The sequence below is a fragment of the Dreissena polymorpha genome, chromosome 14 (genome assembly GCF_020536995.1).
Source record: "Dreissena polymorpha isolate Duluth1 chromosome 14, UMN_Dpol_1.0, whole genome shotgun sequence".
Classification (NCBI taxonomy): Eukaryota; Metazoa; Mollusca; class Bivalvia; order Myida; family Dreissenidae; genus Dreissena; species Dreissena polymorpha.
The window spans coordinates 41836051-41862839 of NC_068368.1; the positions used below are offsets into that span (position 1 = coordinate 41836051).

Sequence of the window (26789 nt, forward strand, 5' to 3'; positions counted from 1 at the left end):
ATTCCATTATTTAAATGCAAACTATTTATAAAGTAAATATCGTTAAGCAAAAAGTTGTTATGTTTTTTTGCGCGGTCATAGACAGTGTTCCTGGCTGAAAACGATGCAATATTACTTTTAAATTATTCATGCATTAGCTTTAAGCAAGAAAGAGGTAGAATATTAGTGTAAAACATAATTTTTTATTTAAACTTGTGCCTGCTACAATTTAACGAGTGGTTACGGAAATTACCGATTGCGCAGATGTATCGACAGACATATGCAAAACGAAAGAATAGCTTGCATATTTCAAGTTTATCAGCCTTGAAATTACCTATTAATCAAATGATAATCGAAATTATTAAAATATAAACCAGTAATGTTCATTAACACCAAAATCTTTGGGCACAATCATAATATTTTTGAAACCGTGACGTTTTGTTTTTTTAGGAACCGACGATCGGTAATTTTCATAACCATATGGAAAATTTCATCACTGACAAGTTTCGTTTCTAATGTTTTTCTCAAATATTCTACCACAAAATTATTGTATGCCATTACACAAATGAATGACAAGTAATAATTCCTTGATTCGGGGAGGGACACTGTCTATAAATGCTAAAAAAAGCATGAGGGCTAAACTTAAGTGCATACGATATTGAAAAATAAATCATAATTGAAGTGTAGACAAGTGTTCGTTTTATCCGATAATTCATTCATCCACATTGCTCAGACACTCAATTATAATTGAAATTATAACGAATATCTGACAACAATTTGTATTATTTATTTTTATCTTTAAACTTCCATTTCATTTTTTTTCGGATAAACGTCGTCAATTATTAATTGTATATAGATTTCTCTATAGTTTGAAAAACATTGAGGCAAATATTTCTCATGTAAGATAAAATGCAAATAATTAATAAAATATTCCATTTTAATCAGTATGTTGTTTTATCGGTCAATAACAATATCACTTTGAACATTGAATTATTTAAAAGTTATAACAAACATTAAATGTTCTCCGAACAAATGATTCATAACACATATAACAGATTGATAGGAAGATATGACCAAATCAAGCTTGCTAGGTTGCCCGCCTAGAATGTTCCTGTTAGTATGGAAGTACTTGATATATAAATTTATAAGCCTGTCGGTGTTGTAAAGACATAAAATAGTTTATGAATGTCTCAAAGCATAGAATTATTTTGCATTTAGTAAAAGAAAGGCAACATATAACACTTAAGTGGCTGACAAGAACTTGTGGCTGAATACAACTAAAAAGAGGCATTATGCTTCTTGAAAATAAAAGTAAACATCATTATATATGAATTTTCTGATCAAAAGTGTTATTTTTTGTGAATAGGGGAAAAGCATTTTCAAGAATAAACAATATAATTATAAATGTTTTGGCGAAGTGCATTATAGTATTATCATAGTACCAGTTTTGGTCTAAAAATCCAGTAACATTTTTTAAATTTCATAACCCCTTGTTGCAAAAAAAAAATCATGAAAAATAGAATTTTCAGAGTAACCTATTAAAATAAAATAAAACATGCTTTATTAGACCGTAGATATTATTTTTGCAATCATTTTTCATCAATTACAAATGTTTAAAAAATTGTTTCATGCTACTCATGGAACCAGTTTTTTGTCGAAAATTAATTACTTTTTTTTTAAATGCGTTACCCCTTGTTGCCAAAAAAATTCATAAAAAATATAATTTTCAAAGATATCCTTTAAAACAAAAAGAAAAAGCCTTCTTAAACCTTAAATATTATTCCTTCAAGCATTTTACATCAATAATTATTTATGTTTGAAAAAACCATTGGTTCATGCTAAATACGGTTTGATATACTGTAAATAATGTAACTACACATCCAAGAAGTTAGTCCATCAAACTATTGCAACCGAAACACCTGGTGTTCCAAGGCACCAGCCGAAGTCAAATGCCTTCTGACTTAGGGCATTTTACTATTTATATTTGTATGCATTTGTATATGTTTGAAAAAATGTATAATCTTAAATGACATCTTCTGACCATGCATGTCCTAGATTTCAAAATCCAGGCCCTGGTCTGACACATTGGTAATATTAACGTTAAACTGTTACCAGGCTTCTGAATTTAATTAGTCAGGTCACAGGAGGGCAGTCTAATCAGTATCCAATTAAATTATTTGTCACTGTCAGAAAACCGCTCTTAAGCAAACAGCTTTCAAGCAACTGCAGGCTGAACTGGATCTAAACTGGCCACAATCGCCTTAATGTCTCTTTTACTGGGATACAGTTCATATAACTTTAAAGGGATCTTTGCACGTTTTGGTAAATTGACAAAAATTGAAAAAAGTTGTATCGGATTCGCAAATTTTCGTTTAAGTTATGTTATTTTTAGGAAACAGTATTACTAAACATTTACCATGATCTAATATAGCCATTATATGCATCTTTTAACGATTTCAAAATTATAAAGCAATGCAACGCGAAACGATTGAATAATTTGGAGAGTTATGTCGTTGTTGCTCAATTGTGTGATACTACGAAGATTGCTTATATTAGGTATAAAATACGTCAACCATTTATACTTGGCAGAAAAGCCGAACAGGCAAATGCGTTTTTACTCCAGGACTAAGGGGGTCACTGGTTCAAGCCCTGCGGCGGACTACATTTTTTTAAAAGAATTATATTCTTGATTTTTAACTGGAGCTTTTAAGATCCAATGCTTACATTTATCAATATAAAGCATTTAATGACTAACTTCAAAACATGTTAACATCTGTGAAAAGGCCCCTTTAACATAATATCTACTCCTATAAATATGAGGTCGATATACATGGACTAAACGGTAAATTACGTCTAATTATTTGGACTATGATATCACCTATTAAATGAAAGAAGAAAAAATTCGTACAAACCAGTAATTTGAGTAAAGAGTTTGTAATCAATGTTGTATTTCAGGACAGCTTGGTGATATGCAAATCCCATACGAGCTGTTGATATCGGGTATCATAGCCATTCAATAAGTCGCAAAATGCCCGAACAAAATTTATAAAGCAAAATGTGACTTAAATTGATAACTAAAAATACCAGTTTCATCAGTATGCCAATTTTGCCTTGGCAATCTGTCGAGATCCAGAAAGTGCTTCATTTCACATTGAATATATCCTTCGAATTCCATTTATTGTTGCATTACTTAATAGCGAAACAAGCCGATTTAAGCTGTAAGAAAGTTTTGACACGAGTGTTATCAAGTCTCTCATGGGCGAAGCCATTTTTGTAGAAAGTGATCCATTCACATCGAATATATCCTTCGAATTCCATCCATTGTTGTCATTAGCGGAGATTTAGTGAATAAATAATTCATATATCATAAATGACAGCTTCTAAATAGCGAAACAAGCCAATTTATGCAGTGAGAAAGATTTGAATCGAGACTCTCATGGGAGCGGCCATTGTTGAATATTGAAACACGAATGACAACTCTGCTAGGAGAATGTTATCAATGAAAATCAACGAGCAATCTCCTACGCAGTGGCGAATGCCCAAGGGAAGTAACTGAAAAATCGAGTTATCCCAATCGTACTGGCTCGGTCTTTTACATAGGTCGCCATTGCGAAGAATTTTTTGATGGTTATCATACCTTAGAAGATGCTGAAAAAGCATCGTCAAAAATGCGCTGACGGCGCTATTTCGTCAGCCGCGGCCGCACTTGACATATCAATCAGAAATGTCATGGTTTTGCTAAAAATAGAACATGTGTGCACTACTTCGGCTCTATAAAACAGGGGCCTTTGCGATCGAGAAACAAATCAACAAATCAACTGATCGTCGCAACAGTAAACTTGTGGGGAAATTTCAAGATCGAAAATGACATCTTATTTGACTTGCCTGATCGTGGTCGCTTTGTGTTGTTCAGGTATGTTTGTTATGGTGTATTAGTGGTTAGTTGTGTTTGTATTTGCAATTACAATTTAATAGTTAAATGATTTAACTTATTACGGTATTTGGATTTATTATTAGTATATTTTATGCACAGCCAATAAATATTTGAAACAAAAGTGAAGCTTCGAAGAACTTTTTTAACTGCAACAACAAATAAAATAGAAACGCGTTAATAAAATAGGTACAGTTGTAACAAATTGGTTACTTATTCGAAATATTTTCTGATAAACGAACCGTAGTAAAGCCTCAGAGGTAATTTGACAACATAAGTCTCAATTAACTTATCACAATAATAAATAATCTTTTTATTTTAAACATATTATTTATTTATAACATACCAGCATACAAGTTAAGACGAAAGTATAACATAACACCAAATTAATTAGAAATGCATACATTTGAAAATCAATTCGAGTTAAAAACAAAAGAATATTGTTGGGGCAATACCACTTTTCTGTGCAGATTTTTTTCCTACGACACACGTTTGGAAACTAAAACTATTGAATTAGTCGGTTGTTATGGTTTTCACTGGGGAAAACATTTGATTGACGGCTCCATAACATTTGATTAATAGTTTGTATTATACATCCTTTGTTCATAATAATGTGTTGGTTATACATCGAGCAAATAATGTTTAAATTAAGTATCATATATAAACAGTTGTAATTAAATTCACAAAACGTAATTTGAATTCAATATTAATGTGTTTATAGCTATGTAAGACTTATAGTTTAAATAAAATAGAGTGAATTACATGAAAATTTGAGGATTATTGCAATGCATATTACAATATCACACCTGTGTTATTGAAGCCTTACATAAACATTTGAGAATTATTTCAATGGATAGTACAATATCACACTTGTGTTATTGAAGCCTTACATAAAAATTTGCGGATCAGTTCAATGCAAAGTACAATATAACACTTGTGTTTATGCAGCCAGAGTAATACAAGCGATAGGAATAATGTTCAATTTTGTTATTTTCTGTTACTCATCAATACATTTTTACAATATTATTTCCGTAAAATCGTATATTTATAAACATTACATTAAAGAATTAATGCGTCATATTCAATTGCCATAAAAATTTAATTTGTCATTGAACCGCTGTGCGAGTTCATGAAGTTAAATTTGAAAAAGGATGCATTTCTTAAAAGTGTATTAAATTATTAGCAAATGGCTCCTCCATCATCTGTGAGCATTCGAATATGTTCCTGTCCTGTCCTCAAGGCCAAGTGTTGTATGTGCACTCGGGGGTATATGGGCGCACACAGAACGATGACATCTGTCCTCACTCATCAATCCAAACGACGAACTGCGCTTCGACAACATCCACAGCAACAGTACAGAGTCTGTGTAATGGAAAACAGATGTGTCATCTGGCTGCGAGCAACGCCGTATTTGGCGACCCTTGTGCTGGCACAGTCAAATACCTCGAAGTGAACTACGCCTGTTTCTAAGGTCCCTGGCTGTTGTGCTTCTGCCTAATATTATTGATATTTGTTTGTTTAGTTTTGTTTTTTTTATTTACTTTTGCCAGAATGATATTGCTAAAAATGTCGGAAATTTACTTGTATTATTTCCAATGAGGTTTAAAGGTTTTGTTGTTTTTGATTTTGCAATAATATTTTTGTGTGAAATACCGGATGTTTCCTTTCATTATTTCATATGAAGTGCATGATTTATGTTTTTTTATTTATTTGAGAAATTTCATTTATAGCTGGTTAAATAAAGGTTGATCTTCTAAATCGATCAAATAAAAATGGCCAAATTCGTTACTTTATATGTGACACTCACATATTCATGCATTCCTAAATGAAACCGTTTCAATTAAGTATCATGTTAATGCGAAGAAATTTTCATTGCTCTATAGTCTGTCAATATTTACTATTGCACCATGTATATCTGGCTTTTGAATTATAATAAAAAATATATCACCAACACGAAAGCATTTGTTTTCCAAAAATATTTGTTTAGTTCTTGTTATTGTTCAAATGATCGGAACATGATATTACTTGTATAAAAGACAACTTTACGTCTGCCTAGTCCAAAAGCGCTTACAAGACGCCGTTTAACATTTTCCATTTTCAAACTATTTTCGTTAATCCCAATAAACTAACACAAGAAAGAAGTAAAATATTTATATAACGTAATATAACTATAGATGACCACACAGGGATTCTTCTTTTAAAGTAGTTTCAACAAAATATACATGAGTGAAATGCATTATTAATTAAAATATGAAAAATATTCAACAACTTGACCCAAAGCAGGAACTCAATTTACATTCGTTAATTTCATAGGAAAATGATTTAAAATGGTTCTTGTGATTCCAGGAATGCAGTTTACGTAGATTCTTGAACTATGCCCTGTTGCGGTGTTCATACCTGTGTACCGGAGCACCGGTTGATCTTTAGAAACTTGTTTAAGAAAATATTTCTATACAAATAATACTGAACGTGTTCAGAAAAAGGTCATGGGATGTTGATCAGGGCAGTTCCCAAAACATAACCCACACTATACCGGAAGCAAGAACACATTGATAAATTGTTCGACCAATTTTAGCCCCTCAAACATGGAGTGAGCAAGTGAATACATATTTATTTATTCTATTTTCGATATAATCACAGGTGAGCGAAAAGCGAAGAATTGTATACATATTGTACTCATATTAATGGTAAAAGGTTTTACTCAGCTTGTCCGTAGTTTGTCTATACAATATAGATAGTGAATGTTAAAAACTACCCACGACTTTCACCAATAGATAGTTTCAACTATCATACATGCATGGCTAATAAAGGAAGAAGAGTATATAGCTTTAAAACCAGTCCTACCAGCTTGAATAACTTAATGCCCACTGGCAACAATCTAAGCCGACAAACTCCAGCCATTATCGTTATTCAACCAATGAAGTAAAATCGCAGTTTCATTTTTATTAATTGTCTCGATACAAACAATATAATTGCCTTTTTAAATTCATTGAAAACATTACATAGTCAAACAGTGTATATTTTATGGGCTGTGGTCTGTAAAAAGGGGGTTTAATGCATATGCGTAAAGTGTCGTCCCAGATTAGTCTGTGCGCAGGTTAATAAGAAACGACTCTGTCCGCTGTTATGATTTTTATGTTTCAAGAAAGTCTCTTCTTAGCAAAAATCATGTTAGGTCGGAAAGTGTCGTCCCCGATTTGCCTGTGCGGACTGCACAGGCTTTTTGGGACGACACTTTACGCACATGCATTAAACCCCCTGTTTACATAGCACAGTCCATTTATACAATGTTTGAAATTTCTTATTTGTCTTCCCAAAATACAACCTATTAGGTAAGTTGCATTTCGTTGAAAACTGAAGTCGAAATATACAATATGATACATAAAGAATATATCATGCTGTATGATAACAAGAAGTAATCCCCTATTTCGCCCGAATTTAGAACCGCGCGTACATTTGAAATGGACAAGTACGAAATACTTCCAATTAGTCATACTCTAAAACTAGTTACGGTAATAAACCAGTACCGATTATACAGTATACGCAATGGGGATAAAGTGACTTCCTTTGACATTCTGTCGAATTATACACAAATAATGTTTTCTATTATGATATATTTAGCAAACCATAACAAACGACCATTAAACAGATTAAATTTATTTTGGACGGATCCATCCGCATTGCTGAACAAGAAAGCAAATAAGCGATTGGTGTCATATGACATTGGTGGAAGCGTACTAGATCGAACATATTCGGGTCTTAGAGCATATAAAAATAATGATCAAGATTACAATACATTGTATGATGTATTCCATTAGGTTTTAGATAATATAAAGTATGTGAAACAGACTCTCAGTTGAACGTTGGTGGAAGGCGCAGGTATTGCCATATTTCACATATATGAGGATGCATTTCATCTTCAGTAGTTATAATATTTAGTGAGTGTACATTTATTGTCAGAAATGCCCGACCTGATAGACGACATTTTCAATATTCAAACAAAAATGGCATTTATCAAGGCACTTACCAAAAATACATTTCGCTAAGTAAACAAGCCAAACTGATCCCACAATTTTAGGCATATTGTATTGTAGAACTTTACGAAAATAAATATTAAACTTCAGTGTTTCAATTAATTACAATTATGTTTACTCGTCAAAACAATTGGAACTAGTTTTTGATCCCATCTGGATGCACTTTTATTTGTGTGATTCATGTTAATGATATCTCGAACGAGAAAACGAATTTGGGACGCTATGGGCCATGTTATTTAGGAGGATATGTTGCACACAATTTAGTGTTAGCTCTCGTTTCTTCAGTCTGTAAAGGAGCGGAATCTTTTACAAACAATAAGTGAGGTCCTAAAGAAGATCATTATTGCAAAAATTTATCTCTTGTTCCAGTGGAAAATAAATGAGAACTCTTTTGAAGTTTGCGCTTTAAAAATCTATTTGTAGCGCCAGTGACATATTTTAGCAACAAATGTGAACACATTAAGAAAGCGGGTAAATTACTAAATATCAGCAACAAAGGCGTGGAAGTTTCGGAGAAAATTTCAAATAAAAAATGTGGATTAATGTAATTACTCTAAGTTTTCAGATACTCTAAGGTTTAGGACACCATCTTTCTTAGCAAACAAAATTGTTCGTGACTCTGAATTTTTGGACATTACGGGTTTTCGTCCATAATAAATGTCTCTTCATTTTCGGACAGTTTATTTTACCGCGCGATTCTACAGACTTCGGCCCTGTTTTCGCTAACCTCATGCCACTTCGATCATTGAGTTTTACCACCGGATTAAGGTCATAAAACCTGGCAGATGCATGTCTTAGGGCAATGGACCATAACATTCGCTTAATTTAATAAATAACAATGTATACTGGTAGAAAATAATGAATTCACCTAACAGTGTCGTCCTATTAAGGAAGCAGAATGTTTCCAGTTTTTACTTTTAGTGCAATATCATTTCAGTCAAGAGTTAGCAAAGGTGTGAAGTTCTATTTATTTGTTTAAAGTACAAAAAGAAAAGTTAATCACAAGAAAAAAATTGTACATTGATTTATTGCCTTTATTTGTATTTTAATTATAATTTTCGGACACCTTAATTATTGTCTCCAAATTTTTGGAAAATTGTTATTTTTGAATATTTTTCTTATGCTTATTTTTGGACACGCGAATTTATTATTAGTTTTAAGTGTCCGAAAACTTTGAGTTATTACGGTAACGATTTTGACACAATGCCATAACAAAACCAAACCCCAAGCAACTCGTGCTCTGATGAGCTAATAACAACTAAACATGAAACACCCCATACACTCTTCTTATTGCTGCTTTGAGGAATCGCAGAATATAAGGAGACGTCACCCATTTTACTAGCTTACAATATCGCATACACAAGCAAATTTAAGACACGCTCACCAATTATCCAATCGTTTAAAGTCAATATGACAGCTATTTGTTAATGTGTTGCTTTAACTTTGAAAATGTGCCCATTAGAGCCTTAATGAGCCATGAATTGCTTCACATTTATCGCTACATGTATTAAATTATTAAATTGATTAAAAGTAGAAACGACCGGCAAATGTTTCTCAGCATGCTTCTTGTAATGGTTATTTCAACACGGTTGATCTACGACGCGCGTTTTATTATGTGCAAGAGCAAGAAAGTCCTCAATTTTTTTATGTCCACCTATATTAATATATCATTCTGTTTATACTCAAAACACGGAATTGTTGAAAACCTTACCAAAAAGGTACCATGTGCCTTCTTATTTCAATGTCACATGGTAACTTTTGCACCGAAATGGGGCGATATGGTCTGTTACTGTTGACACATACAATGATTATATATTTGTTATGGATGGACGGGTAACCACGCAGTGAATTGATCACATGACAATGTGCCGGTTTATATCATGTGACTATATCGGCGCGATGACGGGTCGAGTTTTTAATTTCGGAATGATTGCGTTGGAACGACGGCAGAATGCCGTTTTGCAGGTCCGATGCCGATCGATGTAAATACCTTTATAGGGGCGATATGCAAATGTATATGTACCCGATAACATGCCGATATACAAAAAATGTGTATGGTGAATTTGAGCAACTGCAACTTCTGCCATACTCATCTTTGCTAGACATTATATAATGTTCGACATTATGTCAAATGCAGGTATGCAAGGCCTTATATTAAGTACGTCACAAACAACGCGGTTCGAGTGTATTTAAGATTTAACTTGAAACCTATCACGATAAAAATAACTTTAACAATTTTCTGTTAAATGTGCTCTACGGTTTCGAAATTCAATAATATGAAGTCAGCCAACGTAATAAACAGATAAATGCACTTAAAAATAAGCTATGCAAAACGGGAAAAAACATTTTTATTACACAATTAATTAATGTATGGTATGTTTAACAATTCGGTATCTTGAACCGTTGCCAGATCAAGTGCTTAACAGTCGGAGAATAAATAACCACTAAAATACATTTTATTTGATGAACATTGTGTGATTTTCTTTCACAATAAAAATAGTATGAGTATTTAAATTATTTAATATATCAAACATAGACTCTAGCTTGCTTAAATTGCGGAACACTTTTGGCGAAACACTTTTTGGCGTGAAGCTTATCGCATGTGATTCATAATCGAAAATTGTGTTGATGAATGGTATGAACATTATTATTATCTGAACATAAAAGCCAGATATGTTCTGACAGAGATCATGCCAATTGTACATGAATGACTTTTTGCATTGTAAATGCAGTAAATGCAATTTATGCACTACGCATTATTTGATGTCCTTTTTCAGGTACCGTGTCTTCTGAACTTTTATACTAGTTTGTTATTCATCGAATTGTTTATTATATTAATTCGGTAATATAGAGTGCGTCTTTTTGGCTCTAAATAAAAAAAACTTGTTTTGCTTTGTACTAACGTATTTATTTTAAACATTCACTTTTAAAATGGTATTCATGAGGCAGTAAGACAAAAACAGAAAAAGGTCCATTATTAGTACAAACACATACAAACACATTGAACGTACATTTGTATTTAAATACAAACCTAGCAACTCGAAATTAATGATACAAATTTAGTGTTCCAAAACGCTAAATTGCTCAACTTAATATCACCGGGATTCAATCATTAATCTTGTTCAACCATGTAATAAACGGTATCTGTTCGTTTTATTGTAACAATGTTTGTTCTTCACCCCCGGAAACCCGACATGCTGTGAGAAATTTGGACATGCTAGGGAAAATGATCTACAATGCGTCAGAGTGGGCATAAATCAGCTGTAGTAGTGAGCTTTTAAGTTTATAAATGAACTTCACACATGTCATATCTCGACATCTTTGTACAGCACCATGTCATATCATTTTTTCATCAACACGTTGTATGTAAAGTCGAATTTTTCCACCAATACGAACTTTTTAAAGAAACCCTGGCGGATATGTTACTCGGGGACATTAGTTAATATAATTGTCGGTGAAAAACTTTTTCACTGGCATACCTTTAAAGAAATTTGTAAATGAAGTGCTAAATATGGGACAAATCCCTGCATCGTCGACTTTAAATAGCAATATTTCAATAAATCATGAATATTCATAACCAGGATTTTTCTAATATACATGGTTATACCTCATTTACATGCACCAAAATATATTTTATTTCAAAAATGCAATTAAACAATTATAGAACTGGATTTACTTACACTACCGAAATTCTTTTAAATGTATCGGCTACATCTCCTAGCATGTCCAACTTCTCACAGCATGTCGGGTGCCCGGGGTGTTCTTGTGAACTAGCTTAAGTTAAATTACTATAACATGTTAGATCCTATTTAATAATGTCGACTACGAATAAAAAAAAATTATGCTTATTTTGAACGAGAACTAGAATGTTAATACACCGTTGGCTTGTTTTTTGTTAATCTATATAATATCTGGTTAAAATACCGCGAAACATCAAACATTCGAACAACACTTATTTATTAGAGTAAAAGTATTTATAAACAAATGTTATTTACTTATTATAGTCTAAAATAATCTACTACGGTAATATGTCTGCTGGTACAGATGGGGGCATTTCAAATGACTTCCTATCTGTAAGGTCTTTTCGTGGTCGTGTTTGTATAGTGCATTTGCAGTTGTATATATTGCAGCGTATTTCAGGCCAAGTCCATATCTATTTTTAAAGAGCAACGAAGGTTTGAAGACATACATACCAAATGGCAAAGAAAACCTCGTTGATGATGGTAATGTTTACAATTTGATCAATTTTAATGGCATGTTTTCTGTTATATAATACGCCAAAGTTTGTTTGGTCACAAATGCACTCACATAGAAACACGAAGGGAACTAACCGTGAATTAGTACCACAATATACCAACTGTTGTTACCCTCTCGAGGCGTTTGTGTATATGTTGCTGAACTTATTTGACATTTCGTATTAAAGGGATCTTTTCACGGTTTGGTAAATTGACAAAATTGAAAAAAGTTGTTTCAGATTCGCAAATTTTCGTTTTAGTTATGATATTTGTAAGGAAACAGTATTACTGAACATTTACCAAAGCTCAATATAGCCATAATATGTATCTTTTGACGATTTGAAAACCTAAAATTATAAAGCGTTGCAACGCGAAACGATTGAATAATTTGGAGAGTTTTGTTGTTTTCGTTTAAATTTACGAAACTACGAAGATTGCTTATATAAGGTATAAAATTCTCAATCTGTGTATGTCTGGCGGAATAGCCGAGAAGGCTAATGCGTTTTTACTTCAGACTAACTCCAGGACTCCGGGGGTCACTGGTTCGAGCTCTGGTACCGGCTACTTTTTTTCCTTTTTTAAATTTTATTCTTGATTTTTTTACCGGAGCTTTTAAGATCCAATGTTTACATTTATCAATATAAAGCATTTAATAACAAACTTCAAAATATGCCAAAATCTGTGAAAAGGCCCCTTTAAAATAGCATGGCTGTTTGTTTTTTAATTCAATACGTTAAACATGTATTTAAAAAAATTCGCAGATTAGGCCGTAACAATTTTGCCCATGTATATCCACTATTCCATTATGTCGTTTTTTATTAAGTTGATATTTACTTGAATTAACTATTTCTTTGTTCAAGTGATTAATATAAGTTAACTAATTTATTTAAAAAGTGTTTAATTTGACAACATGCTTTAAAATCTTTAAATGAGCGCAAATCTTCGTTTAATACTGTATGGAGGAACAAATATGACAGCTATGTGTTTTTATTTTCGCTCGCTTCGTTTTGAATGACATACAGACGATAACTTGTGTAACCGTAAGGCATACTGTTTAGCTCGTTTATGAATCGAGAACGGTAAAACTTAGTTAAATAAGCTATCTTTGGCATCACCGTTATTACTTGATTATGACTGCCCGACATAGAACAGGGACCCCTATAAAATTATACGAGTCCATATGGAAAAAAATGAGTTTTAAAACGAAATAATGAACAGAATAGTTTCAACTTCCGCGCCTGTGCCCGGTGTTTCATATGAAAAGGTTACAGTCGTGCTTACTATAAAAAAGACGAAATTTAATTAAGCATATACATTATATTGCATTGGAAATATCTGTTAACTTTTTAATTATACGGTTTGAGAATAGTCTTACAACATGAAACAAATATTGAAGGATGAAAGAAATCGCTTCTAATTGTTATGAATCAATACACACATGATCAAATATGCCTCAAGGGGTGATGGAGTTCGTTTGAGGTGAATTATCAGCATATAATTAATGCAGTTGTACTTGGCACTTAAAGCTTAACATAACTAGCTTACAAATATTCGGGTCCATCTCCAATAACATTTCAACCAATAATTGTGTACAAGAATGTATGTCATTACAAGCATACTCCCACGCACACTGGCTGCTCTTTGTGACAGGCGGGTATAATGTGTTTTCTGAACATTTGCAAAGAGCTGTTAGTGACCAGTTGATGCTGTGTGTTATAAAAACAAGCAACGCCATGAGGCTAGTGACTAATAAAACAATAATTAGTAGACATAACATACCATTATTAATGTTGCACTTATGTTAGCAGATGTAAACAAAATCACAATCAGGCTACACATTGAAAATGGAAACGTTAGTATCACACAATTATATGTGTTGTTTTTATCAGCATAGCCATGATGCAGTTGTACCAGGAACTTAAAGCTAAACATATCTAGCTTACACATTTTCTAGTCCATCTCCAATAACATTGCAACCAATAATTGTGTACAAGAATGTACGCCATTACTAGCATACACCACAGCATACTGGCTGCTCTTTGTGACCGGCGGATATACCCGTACATCGCTTGGCCCTTATTATTCCGGACATTTAGTCACTGTTAATTTGTTTTCTGAGACAACATTTGCAAAGCGCTATTAGTGACCAGTTGCTTCGTTTTATAGGAACAAGCAACGCCATGAACCATAAGTGGCTACTGACTTATAAAACAATAATTAGTAGACTTATCAAACCATTATTAATGTTCACCTTAGTTATAAGATATAAACAATATCACACACAGGCTACACATTGAAAAATGAATCGTTTGTATCACACAATTGTAGCTGTTGTTTTTGGCTCCCAATGCTTAATACAAAATTCAATTACTTCATATGGTATTTACGATCAAATTAATACTACCATAGTTCAATACCAATTTATATAAAGACCAACAACATTTAGGTCGCCGTCGTGTAATGGATATGGTGTCCGCCTAGCGACCGGGAGGTCACGGGTTCGATCCCCACCGTGGGAGCGTTATTAAGTTTTCCCCAAAAGAAACCAAGTACTATTTCTATGCCTAGGAAACGGAATCGAGTGCGTTTATATAAGCCATATGCTTTCGATGCAATCGAGCTAAAATAAATAGGTTGAAACTAAACTAACATTTATGAACACTACCGATATTTAATTACCACGTTTCTCCGTACAAGAAGTTACACATTTCAAGTGATACATAATTTAAAGGTATGCACTCATTAAATTGAAGTCAAACACTTCCCGGAAAAGGATGTTAATGATTTCTACATGCGCTACAGAAGACCCCCCGTTTTCTCTGTGTTTCCTTACTCCAATTGTTTCGGAGGTGAAGAAGATCACCATCGATGGGAAAACATAATGCAACATTTGACAACTCTATTAACAGATTTTTTTAAAGTTTAGATAATAAATAAAACATTGAAGCTATTTCTGCAATTACATTTGTATTATGAATTAAATCAACTTTGATATTGTGTTAATTTCAAAGGCGGGTAATTGAAACAATGTTATATTTTCAAATAAAAAATCAATAATCACCTAAATTATAGCAAAATCGGAAGTTAAATCAGTGTTATGATTCGTTACATATACGCATTTACGTAAAATAATGTGTGGTTTCAAGATTTATTCTCTGTGTTTTTTACCGATACGGGGTGGATGGAAGCGACGATGTTTGTGGCGTACTGCTGAATAGATGGGAATACTATTAACTCTACAACCATTATAACAAATTTAATCTCGTTTTGCTATTGCTATAATGAAAACTGATTCTTTATTAGTTAAATTTATTTCACGAAAAATTTTGCGAAATACTCGTTGATTTTGAGTACATGTATTTATGTTACATGTACTTTAATGATTTAGTAGTGTTTATGTTACATGTACATAAATGATTTAGTAGTGTTTATGCGTGCATGTACTTTAATGATGTAGTAGTGTTTATGCGTACATTTATGCCCTCTCCTCCGTTCGATGAAGGCTTCATAAAGGATCTGTATTTTGGTCTGTGTGTGTGAAACATGCTGTCATCGCTGCTACTTGCCATTTACTGAATTTTGTGTAACCAATTGTATTTAAACAGAAAATACATTATAAGATTATACAGAATGAGAATATGCAAGATATGTAAGTGTTCATGTTGCAAATAGAGTGTAACATCTGATGACACTGGAATTCGGCAGAATTCGTACAACAAAGTACGATTGATAACATCGACTATAATTAGCTTTAGGGCGAAAGTAATTCAAATAATGTCCTCTCGAGAGCGGGTAAATAAAATGATTATTGTGGTATAATCAAGATTTCTATCAACACCCGTTTCGTAGATTCGGAAAAATATATACTTTTCGAACAAAAGTATGACAATAAACATATTTTCTCGGTCATTTTTAGTTTTTCGCAATGAATTCACACGCATTCCAACACGTGTATTTAGCAATAACAATCAAAACATAACTGTATCATGAGTGTTACACGTGTGTGAATGTGAGACTGCTGTTGAATTTAAATGCTATACATACAAACTGACTGCCAACTGGATTCAGCACTAAGGTATATTTAAGCAATTATTTTATAAAGATCTTCAGGCATAAAATACTCTTGTCACTTACATCCTCATGTAGTCTTAATGCTTTTTTTACGACAACGCGTTTGAAAACAGTATCAACGGAAGCATGATCACGTGATCACAAGCAGCAACAAAAGCGTGTACACATAGCTGATATAAGAATTAAAACTCGTCAAGACTATGTTCCTCTTAACACACCCGGTAAATCATTAATTTAAAACGAACAATCGCCGATTTGATTGCAATATTAAATTTAATTTCAAATCCTTCGACATCGAAACGGAACTTATATAGCTAATTAAATGTATAATACTGTGTTTTCAAACCACAATGATTCGTATTGACCATTTCAATGCGCTTAACCCAGTTTTCACCATTTTATGTTTATAGTTGTTGTTTTGTTATAAAAGTAAAAGATAAGAACAATAATTTCTCTAATGATTGAGTTTCTTGATTTTCATTGCTTGCTATATTATCTTTATGATTCAAATTCAATCGGATGTCGTAAACACATAAACACGGAAAATAAATTAATATTAATATCATGTAGATAAACGTTTACCGAATAAAAATTTAGCCAAATTTCAAATTGTACCCCGTTTTCCTTTGTTGTTGCTTCCTACAGTCAGTCAATATGGCTAGTTTAAATCACCCATGCAAACATGTAGTTTAATTGCTGATGTTTTGTTCTTGATAAAAAATAATTAAGATGATATTAAAAAATGTTTGTCTATGATATGTCACATATGGCTGTTATAAACCAAAACGCTCTATACAAACTATCAATGTGGCAATAAAACGACATATGTAAAGGGATTGGATAGTTTAAAATTTATTTCGATGGCAACCAGATTTTGGCGTTTACCAGAATGATTAAAAAACTTTTTAATATGACCCTTTTAACTTCGTCGCACAAGATCTCTACGACAAGGCATTTTCAAATAAAAATATTTTAACTCGTAGTATGTTGTTGGAAAGCTTCGCAAATAAACACTTATTCATGCACCCTCTGCAGCGTTTGCAGTGAACTACCACTTTTAATTTCTCTTAAGTTTCTTCATTTTCGGAGAATTTATCAATGACATAGAGAATAATAGGTTGGTGACCTGGATGGACAATGGTTACCTGACTCGGCGAAGGATCTTATCGGGTTCGGCTCACCCGATAAATTCCTCCGCCTTTCCAGAGAACCATTCTCCATCCACGTCACCAACCTATTATTTAATTTAACATGCTTCATGCCGTTGACTCATTTTATCAAAGACACATGATTAATTGACATACCAATATAATTATTCTTGTCGGGCCTCCTACATGTACACAACATTATGAGCGACCGAATAACTACCGATTGTGTTACGTAAAAATAGTTCCAATTTAAGTTGTTCCTTTTTATACTTTCTTATTGAAAATATGAGAAGAAACAATAAAAAAATGCAGCAGCAAAACAAAACCTAAATTGTATTTATCTTAATGACAACTTTAATCCATTGCTTTGCTTATAACAATTACAACGATATACACATCCATTATCTGCTCTTCCATCTCTTTGTCGAAATCCATTTTCTGTTCTTTCATCCCTTTTATCGAAAAGTATTTTAAACCACACTATTATGCGTTTGTATCGAATACTTACCACTTTGTCCCAAAAATTGGCAAAACCCGATTTACGAAATCGTAATCCTGTCTTAGAGAATTCTTGTATTCCTATCGAAGTTAACAATTATGAATGCCAAACACACAATCCGAAATACGTTTATGAATCGATTGATGCTTTAAATATATTTAAAAAATACTGTTAAAACCAGCACGTCAAAATTGTTGTCCCTTAAATCCTGAGAAAACTAGATAGTATGTTTCGTCTGAGAAATGACGTCACACTAGATACGTCATAAATTTCGTAATAAAGTTAATGAATAATTATAATAAATACGGAAAGCTGGTTCGGTAATATATTTTAAAGAAGAAAAAAACGAGGATATATAATATAACGATAACATTCATGATGCGTTCCAATAAAGTATTTGGTATTTTTTAATCGAAAAAAGTGGTCCGTCAACGGAGAGCAACTGACGGCTATTCGAGGTCACGTGGTCGACTAGTTTAATATCTTTTGGGTTATTAGATTACCTGGTTATCAGGTTGATTTAAAGGCATGTGACAGGATAAATAAATATTGACGGCTGACGGAAGATGGTAGACAACGGTTGATCACACACGCTCGCACTAGTCACTTCGAGGTAGAACGTATCAATTTCACCGTTTTGCGTTTAATATAGTGTGTAAAATACGTATACATGTACAAGCGTTTTTACAGTACATTCGTTGTGTTATTCAGTGTAGCACATAATCAGAATACATTGGCCAGATTTTGAAATGCGTTGAAGTCCAGCCATGTATTCGGTTGTGTCGGTGAGAAGATATATGATACGAAAATATTTCTAAGTGAGACTTGGATTTAAGTAAATAATGCAAAAATGTAGTATCCATGTCACTAAGGAACATACGATAGGTGCTTGTCAATATTAAATACACTACAACTTTTTCCATATGTTTTCCGCTAAAATACATATAGCCGGCGTGTTCTTGCTTTCCAGATTAACAGCTTTCAATAATTTAAGTTATCTTTTAGTCACATAAAATAAAATGTATCGTAAATCTATCACGAGTTAATAATGATTCTGTTATCAGTCTACATAAAAATATATACATTTGATTTAGCTTAACCTAATACTTTATTAAAGAAAAATAAAAACAAATTCGACTAAATATTTATCGCCTGCACAAATAATGTTATTTTAAAGAAAATAGGACAGATGTTTTCGTAAGAAATATTATTTAAGATGTAAGACCCTTTGTGTTATATAAACTTATTTCGTATCTTTCCGTTACTCTTAACTGTGTCCTAGTAAGTGCTTAAAACTTCGATAACTTGGTAAAAACTAAAATATATTTCATTTCATATTCACCTTCTCGTTCAAAATGCCTCTGTGGTTAAGAGTTAAAACATATGCTTTTGCATCTTAAGTCCCACGCTCCATTCCCGCGGGAGCCAAATAATTTGTATTTATTTTTGCTAGTTTACTTATTTAAGACTGTTCAAAATAGTATCTTTTGGTTCATTCACACCTCACATGACCTTTAAAAAAGTCTGAACAAGTCGATATTGCCCCTGCATTATACATTATAAAAAGATTTTAAATTTTATATAAGTGGAGTGAAATTTCTTGCTGGTCTGTGTGAGTATCATCTATATAAATCCTTGTAAAGATATGAGGTGAATTTAAACTATCCACTCTGAACATATTTTAACATAATTTGCACATGCGAACTTTTCTATATGTTAACGATGATATTTTGAATATCAATGCATATGCGAGCAATATGAACTGATCAATTTAACCTTTTTTTTCCCCTATTGTTTTCGTGTACTACATGTAATTAATACTTGTAAGCAGCATATGATGGTTGTATATCAATACAATATTTTGAATAAATGTATGCAACATATTGAAATATTAAATCGCAATATGGTAACGATATATATTCATTTGGGAAAACGTGGGTATCCTTGAAAGTGAAGCTGGGATTTTAAATTTGTGACATGAAACAAACAATGTATATCTTATTCGATTGATGATATATCAGAGAACAATGTATATACCTCAAACTTTGTACTTACCGTCTGCCATTTAATTAAAAAAATATTGTAAAATACTTTATGACAAGACATTTTTTTCTGGTTTCTGAATGAGATCATAAAAGTAATGGTCTTTTCTCTTTATTCATCTTGTTACATCTAATTTGCTATTAAAAATGCATACAGTTATATAAAGCATTTGTGTATGTATAAGTACAAACGTTTGAATATAAATATTCTTGCTTTATAAATAATTATAAATTTGTAATGAGTAAATTTAGAAATTAACTCGTAATGACAAGCGATGGTTAGATGGATTTAGGGTTGGCAACTTGGGAATAATTTAGAATCTTTTAGTATTAACCTTTTTTTAAACTTCGAATTTGAATGCAATACTGTTGCGATGAAACGAATGTGTAGAAAGAAAGAATAGCAACTGTAAAGTGTCGTGTTAGAGTTTTAAAACCTAACATTGAACACAGAAGAGTACCAAGCATTAAAGATCTTTTTTGAAACATTTAGAAGTCGTACAAGAATGCCCCGTTTCAATATAAGTATTTGTTCAAGCACCACTTTAGCTTTTATTCAAGTGATGTATAGCCCCTCCTATACTGTTACAGCGCAGATTTACACTTATGAGATTTGAACTAAGGCAAAATAAATATACTGGAATGAGAGTAAAGGAAAACGACATTCAATGGCAAGAATGCGTTTTGTTTTTATATCTGTACAGTTGACCTAAAATTATGACTTGATTGATGCATACCCCGGCGGCGCAAGAAGGATACTTAACTTTTGTTAAGAGTTGGGCTGTTTACTTCAAACAACTTATATCGATTATTGTAATTTTGAACAAGTGTGAATACTATTAATGTTTTAATAACAACAGCCATCTCGGCATAATGAATGGTCTAAATGATTGTGTGTTTCAACAAAAGATAAACGGTTGTTTGATTAATAGTATTTGTGGTTTCGGTATATCCGATTGTGAAAAACAAATTCTGTTTTGATAAAAGAAACACGCCATTGTTGGGTACATTTGTTTATATGCATTGCGTCGTTTGTAAGAGTAATTTCAAGAATTCCGAGGTAGTTTGACGTTACCAGCAAACAAACGTAAATTACTATTTTCAGAAATGTATTTGGAATATACATCGAAAGGAATAGAGCCTAAAACAGATGGTGGGGTTATTCATCTTTTGAATCAGTCAGACATAACATTCGAAAAACACCTTTAGATATCTCTCGATATACAATATCGTCCAAATTAAAAAAGTCCTTTACGACAGAATCATGCGCAATTAGAACACGTTTAAAAACCTGGTTTTATGATATTGTCATGCTTTGTTTTTATATAATTACCCAATAATATCGTCCCGTCACCTATTTTCGCCGTTCTCCTATTTTCGCCGATAACATTTGGTGCAATATAACCTATATATCGTCACGCGAGATTTCTCAGTTGACCTAGTCCTAGAATAAACAACATTGTCACGGATGAATACACAGTGATTCCTTTTTAAAATGGACATCCGAAAGGTAAGAAATAAACAGATGAAAACTAACCTGCAACAAAAGGCAAATTTTCTTAATGCCCTTTTTCGTTCCTGGTACTTCCTATATTATTTATTTTAAACGAGTGACTTTGTTCATTATCTTACTTGTAAAATGTGCAGCAGACACAGTATGACGTCACATAGGCGCGATATGTCAAATATTTGACAGCATATGAAAAGCCTGTGAAAAATGCGTGCTATATCTCCTTATCACACTTCATGATTTACCAAGTCTATTTTCAGGCCCCTCCTTCGGAAAGAGGCAGCTACAGGGCCAGTTATTCACATGATGACCTTACACATGCGTTCAATATGTTTATTGAACAAGGGCTTCCTGTTGAGAGGGTTGCTAAAAAGTTCGGTATTCCGATAAACACTTTAAAAGACAGAGTTCGTGGAAAAATTGACATAGACACAGTGAAATCTGACCCTTCCCCTTCCTTTGATATCATGCAGGAAACATTGCTCTGTGAGCATATTAAAACTATGGCAGAAATTGGCATGGGTTATTCTCGTCAAGAAACAATTAACCTAGCCTCTGATTATGCCATTCATTTGGGAATCAAAAAAACAGGGTGAAAGGTTAAGTTTGAAATGGTTGTATGGGTTTTTGGGTAGATGGCCGGAGTTAAAGGTAAAAAAACCTCAATCACTTGAAATAGCAAGGGCCAAAAGTGCCACTTAGACCACAATTGAAAACTATTTTAAAGAATTAAACAATATATTAACCAAATATCATTTGACAGACAAGCCATCAAGAATCTACAATATTGACGAAAAAGGTCTTAGTACAAATCACAAACCACCTAAAATTGTTACAGGCAAGGCCTACAAAGCACAGGCGGTGACAGCTGGTAAGTCCCAGACGGTGACCCTTATTGGTGGAGGTAACGCTTCAGGGCAACAAAGTCCGCCATATTTCATATTTCTTGGTGCCCGAATGCATGCATCCCTACTAGAAGGATCAACACCAGGAACGTATGGGACAGTGTCTGACTCCGGCTGGTCCAGTACCGACATATTTTCTCATTACATAAAATACCATCTTGAACCTTTGCTTCCAACACGTGATGCTAACAACCCCATCCTGATATTGTATGACGGTCATAAAAGCCATGTCTCAATTGGTTTAATAGAATGGGCAAAATCAAATTTGTTCTTCCGCCCCATTGTAGCCACATACTTCAACCCATGGACGTCTCGTGTTTCTGTCCGTTTGAAAATGCATGGAATGCGGCATGCCACCACCATATTAGAGTTACTGGGGGTTATGTTGTTACCAAAAATGATGTATGTTGTATTGCATGTAAGGTGTACACAGCCACGCTTACACCCGTGAACATTCAGTCTGCTTTCCGTCGATGTGGAATACACCCATTCAATGCCAATGTCATAAGTGATATTGCTATTGCACCATCTCTTGCTTTTGCAAAGACCACCCAAACACAATTAGTGAAAGAGTCTCATGGAACATCTGTTGATTTTTTCGAAAAACGATGCGCGCCAATTATTGATAATGTACGCCCTGCAAAAATAAGAAAAACTCTTAGTAAAGTTGTTGCAGGTAAAGCAATTACTAAAGATGTTGTGTACAATAAGGTTAAAGAACATTTAAATAGAAATAAACCAACAAAGTATGTAAAATCATAATCGGTGGAAGTAAAAATTATATCACCAACAACATCTGCAAACCCAATTAATAAACCTGGTACCTCATCCATGAACCCTTCAAATGTCTTGGATGAAATTCATCATAAAGCTGCCACCTCTGAGGACGATGTCGACGACTCTGAAAAGTGCAGCGTGTGTAAACTGTTCACACCTGCAGAACTAAAATATTGCATAAGTCTGACTTTGGTAAAATGGGCACAGTGTGATGTTTGTGACAGCTGGGTTCATTTAAAATTTTGCACACCTGTACAAGTATTGAGGAGGGGTGATCAGTTTCTGTGCCCAAAATGTGCAAGCAAAGAGGAATAAACAGTTTTAAAATTGTAAATTAAATACAAACATATTATATTAACCGTTAATTTCGAAAACAGTTTATTAATTGTACATAAAATACAAACATATTATGTTGACAGTTAGTATCTAATACTAACCTTTGCTTACTCTTACATAACTTGTTGAACGACCCTTATAAACCAGTTTATGTGCAACCGGCGAAAATAGGTGACGTCACTAACACTGTCATTTATATATAGTGACCTGTAAATGGACGTGTTTACTTTTTTGAAGCCATGAAATAACTCGACAAAAACAATTAATCTGAGTTGGTAAGTGGTCAATTTTCCTCACAGTTATTTAAGTTTTCAAATTGTGTGTATTCGTTATTGTAAAAAAACAGTTTGTTTCTTACATCGGCGAAAACTGGTGACACCAGGATATAATAATTTTTTTTAATAACGGTTAATGTTCAAATGTTAGTTGTCAAGATGCGATAGTCACCCGTTGACAACTATAATGGCTTATTGCATGAGATGTATAGTTGTTATGTATATATTGATAAACATTTCATTTTCTTACATATCAAACAACACAATGGTATGTATGAGGAATTGTAAGTACAATATATGAACATTTGTATGTTCAGAAATTATGTACAACACGACATACTTATTATTTACGCTTAGCCTTAACGTTTTATATAATCAATCTTGTCCATATTAACATATAATTGTGCTGATTCCTCTTCATACGCATGCATAAATTCACAAATAATACTAAATGTTAATACAACAAATTACTTCGGAAACGATATTTTACATTCGCAATATGTTGCTTAAATTTGTACAGTTTTTATTGCGTTTAAATGTTTTCCTGTTAACGTAGGGGCGTCGGCAACTTTCAAAATGGGCAGCGGGCCTTTCACTTTTTGTTGATGAGACGTATTTATTTAAACAACACAACACTTACATTTTATGTATTTATATTAATACATGTGTTTAATAAGAACGCAAAAGTGTAGTAAAATACTTTCGACTTGGCTTTATTATTTTGAACAAATGTCATAATTTTGTGACTAAAATAGAATTCATCTTTAAAGTTTGTTAAGGTATGTGCGAAAGTGGAATGGGCGCAATAAATGCATAACAACTCTTTTTAATCGATTAATTCAGTGTAGACGCATCTAAATATGATCACCACCTGCTTCCTATTGTTATGGTCCGTCATCTCATAAGCCACAATAGTACATAACGTGTTCTGTTTGATGTATTTGGTGACATTGCTAAGTTTACGAAAATACATAATTTCTAGAACCTCGTTTTGAAGTTAGAGAGAGTAAACTTATCTTGTTTTTTTATTCTTGTATCAAGACCCCAGATAGTTTGTAAACTAGAGGAGCGTTATCTTCGTATCCTCTAAGTTTACGCGAGTTAGGATATCACCGATGTCCTTGGTAACGCGCAAAAGTGTCACATGTGTTTCATCGTCTCCTTTATTACACCACGAGTACTGATGCTTTAGTTGCAGTGGCCGATAGTTATGAAACTGACTTCAGTTGTTTCTGATCTTGCCTTCACGCATCGCTTGCTGGCAGACATAGCAAAGCACCAATTTTTAGACAGGTAATAATTGATCCAATTGAAAGTTGCGAACCACTGAGTTTTATTTGACATGCACATTACACGTTATTATCAAGTACCGTTTTTTCCCAAACCGTAGGGATACAATTGAATATTTGCTACGAAACTCTTGTTCGGTATACCAGCTTTTGATATGATGAAACAATAACATGTTTTCTGTATGTTTCCTTTTATATGTTTGTGTGCAAGAATGGTTTCTTTGCCAGTTTGCTCTTAAAATTATCTTCTACATATTGGAAAGGGCCCTTTGATGATGTTTCTTTAACGGTAGGCCCAATGCTTTTGAGTACATTATCTACATTGTAACTGCAGCATAAAAATATATGTAGATTTGAGCAGAAGCCATTTTCTATACAAAGGAATATTGGCATTGACCTTGATCTAACTAACCTAAAAGTATTTCCGGTATGTTTGCAAGCTTGATAAAACCAAGGTTTTTACCAACATAAGTCAAGTTAAGTAATTGACCATAGATCAATCGCTACCGACCAACGGACCTTCCTCATACCCCAGTCTAAAAAAAGGATTTTCAAATTTGTTGAAAATTATCAGCTGTACAACAGTGGCTACTTTAATTGATAGGAAAGTAACTGTGTTTGTAATGAACATTTCATTCCCAAAGTAATCGCCCCTTTGTTGGTGAGAAAATATCAATACAAATGCAATCTGTTTTAGTAAAGTTATCGTGATTGAAATTCTCATATGGTCTTTTTTTATAAAATAAGGGTTATTTATAAACACCAAAGACTTTTCCCGCAATAAACGTACTAAAACTTTCGATTTCATCTAGTATTGCATTTCAATAATCTTGTATTTGATGTGTTTTGTTTAATCTTGTGAACAAAAAGGGATTGATCAGATACCGGTTTTTATTTTATTTTATAATGCATCAGATAGATTAAATCCTGATTTTTGACGATGCTGCTTCAACAAAGCAGCTCGTCTAAGATATCATACCATGAAATAAATTTCTTCACAATGGCGACCTATGTAAAAGACCGAGCCAGTCCGATTGAGTTAGCTTAATTTTCTCAATCGGCATACCACGCTGATTATCATTGATAAGGGTAAAGGCAGCTTGGTTCCCGTCCTCTTTCAAATTTATCGAGAGGTTGGGGACAAGGAACACAACAATGGCCGCGCCCATGAGAGAATGTTGACACTCGTGTCTAACATCATACATCGGCTTGGTTGGTTATTTAGAAACTGTCGTTTAGGATATATGAGTTATTTATTCACTAAATCTCCGCTAATGACAACAATGGATGGACTTCGAAGGATATATTCGATGTGAATGAACGACTTTCTGGAACTTGACAGCTTGACAAGGCAAACCTGAAATACTGGTATTTTAGTTATTAATTTAAGTCACATTTTGTTTTATACATTTTTTTCGAGCATAGTGTGACTTATTGAATGACTATGATACCCGATATCAACATATCATATTGTATTCGCAGATCACCAAGCTGCCCTGAAATTCTACATCGATTACAAACTCTTTAATTACTGGTGTGTGTTGTTTCTTCTTTCTATTTTAGTACTTGATATCATTTAAAAGTTAAATGAACTGTGTCACAGTAAAAGAGACATTAAGGCGATTGTGGCCTGATTGTAACGTAATAACGTATTGTTTGTGGTGAACACACAGTAACAAACAAAGTTCATTTATGTTTTCATCGCGATTCATTTCTGTTGAAATTTTTCTAATACAACGCTTGCTAATGTTCGTGAAA

General features: G+C 33.2%; 1 long non-coding RNA gene across 1 annotated transcript; it reads right to left on the reverse strand.

Moving 5' to 3' along the window:
- Positions 1-22709: 22709 nt before the first annotated feature.
- On the reverse strand, positions 22710-23854 carry LOC127858845 (uncharacterized). Its single transcript, XR_008039124.1, has 3 exons — positions 23826-23854; positions 23179-23255; positions 22710-22991 (listed from the first exon to the last, which is right to left on the reverse strand). It is a non-coding gene; the product is annotated as an uncharacterized LOC127858845 (long non-coding RNA).
- Positions 23855-26789: the final 2935 nt, after the last annotated feature.